Here is a 2,212-nt window from a genome sequence, read left to right as displayed (position 1 = left end):
TTTTTCCCCTTTTTTTTTTTTTTTTTTTGGCACTGCCAGACTCTTTTTTATTGGCCACTCAGAGCTACATTAGCTGTTGCCACCAGGAATTCTGCTTTTCCTTGTGCTGTCCTTCCTGTGTCTCCCAGCTCTGCAGAGCAGACTCCCAGGAACACAGGCCTTGATCCGAGCACTCTGGGAGCAAAGGGCCCTGATGGCTCTGCAGCCGTCTGCTGGGAACCGCGCTGGCCACGGCCGCCGCTGTCCTCACCGGTCACGGCAGTCCGGGGTCCTCCCTCCAAGTCGTGGCCACCTTCCGGGCTTGTCCCCAACAATCTTCCTGCACCCTGGCCTCCTGACTGCCCCGGCCACGCCCACAGCTGTCTTTCCCCACAATGTTGCAGACCTGCCAAGGCAGGCCTGACGGCGACCCTCCGAGAAATTCACTCTGGGGTCCTCTTTGACCACAGCGGCTACGCGGAAGCAGCTGCAGCTTCGATAAGGGCCGTGGGTCATATATTCTCAAAGTTTTCTTTAATTCTTCATCAAAAGCCAGTTTTGTGCCAGAGAGCATGTGTGCACTTGGGCATGCAAGTAAGAAAGAGAAAAGGCCTCTCCAGTGTGGCCTGGTCTCGCTCCTATCCTTTTTCTTGCAGTTCTCAATCCCATCAGGGTCCTGGATATGCCCAATGTGGTTTTTTAATTATTATTATAATTTTTTTAAGTTGCCACAGGGCCCATACATTCACCAGAGAGAGAGAGAGAGAGAGAGACCTTGGCAGAGCATGACCACTCTGCAGTCAGCTTGCCTCCGCTTCTCTGTCCTGTCAGGATCTTGGGCACACATATGTCCAGTGTGGTTTTCAAGCCACTCAGGTGGGGACTTAGACCCTCGTCAGCCATGTGGGATTCAACTTCTGCACAGTGCTTACCTGCTACACTATGGGCTGCCTAAAAGCCACTTTCAATAATAATATTCTGTGTAGGGCCAACAGGTGGCATGGTAGTTAAGGTGCTGGATCCCACATGGCCAACAGCATAGTTTGAGTCTTGTACCCAGTGACTTAAAAAATAACACCGACTTCATATGTGCATGTACGAAATAACACCGACTTCATATGCGCATGTACGCCAAATCCCAAGGGAGAATGGAGGAAAAGGGATTGTGGTGTGGCCATCTCCCTGGGGGTAATTTCTTCCTTTTCCTGTCTCTCTGTCTTTCTCCCATTAGCACACACACCTTATGGCAAAAATCTAAAAATAATAATAATAATCATATATCCTGTGAAGTTAGAGTTAAATTGAAGTTATCTTTTGGTGAACAGATGGATTCCAGATATTACCTACTTTTATATTAAAGCTGACAAATTAAGCCAAAATCTCTCACCTTATGATGTGTCTTCTTTTTATTTATTTATTTATTTACTTTTTAGAATGATTTTTGCTATATGGCATGTGTGCTCCTAGAGAGACACAAAGTCAGGGAGATAGAAAGCTAAAAATCATCCCCCAGGGGAGATGGCCACGCCGCAATCCCTTCTCCATTCTCCTCTCAGAATCTTGGGCATACACACACATGTGCCTGGTGTGAGTTTAAGCTACCGGGTCTGGGACTTGAACCGTGGTCCATTACATGGAAGTCCAGTGACATAGCCATTTTGCCAACTGCTGGTCCCTATTTATTGATCTTCTAATATGGAATAGTGAGAGTATCAAGATTATTTAGACAGTTCTTCACGGATTGGCAAAGGTTATGCTTACTGATAGAAATAAAAACAGAAACAAAATAATTACTTTTATATTTAATGAGTGCTATAGTAATGATAGCAGTTACTTTTGAGCAATTATTGTATGCCAAGATCCGAGTTGAGAGATTGCAATATCCATATCTAAAACCTTTGGAGATTGTAGTTTAGAGAGGTTAAGTAACTTGACTAAAATTAGATAGGTGAAGAGCTAGTTTTATATTCCAAACCTATTTGACTTCAAAGGCTACACCTTTAACTAGTCCTACCCAGTCTCCACAGAATTAAGTATTGGATCGTTGGGAAAGTCATGACACATTTTTGCATAGAAAAACATAGGAAAATATGTCATGACTTTCCTGACAATCTAATAGTAGGTATAGTTGTTGCCCAGAGTAGAAAGGGGTCCTTTTGGAGCAAATAAATGAAGGTATGTTCTAGAAGTAGTAATGCCACTTTTTTTTTTTTTTTTAGTTTTTTTTTTTTTT

At 43.8% G+C, this 2,212-nt stretch overlaps 1 protein-coding gene and 1 non-coding gene across 5 annotated transcripts in view; one reads left to right on the top strand and one right to left on the bottom strand.

Annotated features, from left to right (window-relative positions):
* ORC2 (origin recognition complex subunit 2) overlaps positions 1-2,212 on the top strand; it is a 51,059-nt gene that overhangs the window by 13,292 nt on the left and 35,555 nt on the right. The window lies entirely within an intron of this gene.
* On the bottom strand, positions 358-489 carry LOC114008626 (small nucleolar RNA SNORA16B/SNORA16A family). Its single transcript, XR_003550132.1, has one exon. It is a non-coding gene; the product is annotated as a small nucleolar RNA SNORA16B/SNORA16A family (small nucleolar RNA).

The sequence above is a fragment of the Tupaia chinensis genome, unplaced genomic scaffold (assembly GCF_000334495.1).
Source record: "Tupaia chinensis unplaced genomic scaffold, TupChi_1.0 Scaffold000361_2, whole genome shotgun sequence".
Taxonomy (NCBI): Eukaryota; Metazoa; Chordata; class Mammalia; order Scandentia; family Tupaiidae; genus Tupaia; species Tupaia belangeri.
Note: the sequence above shows the minus strand (reverse complement) of the source record. Positions and strands in the feature narration are given on the sequence as shown.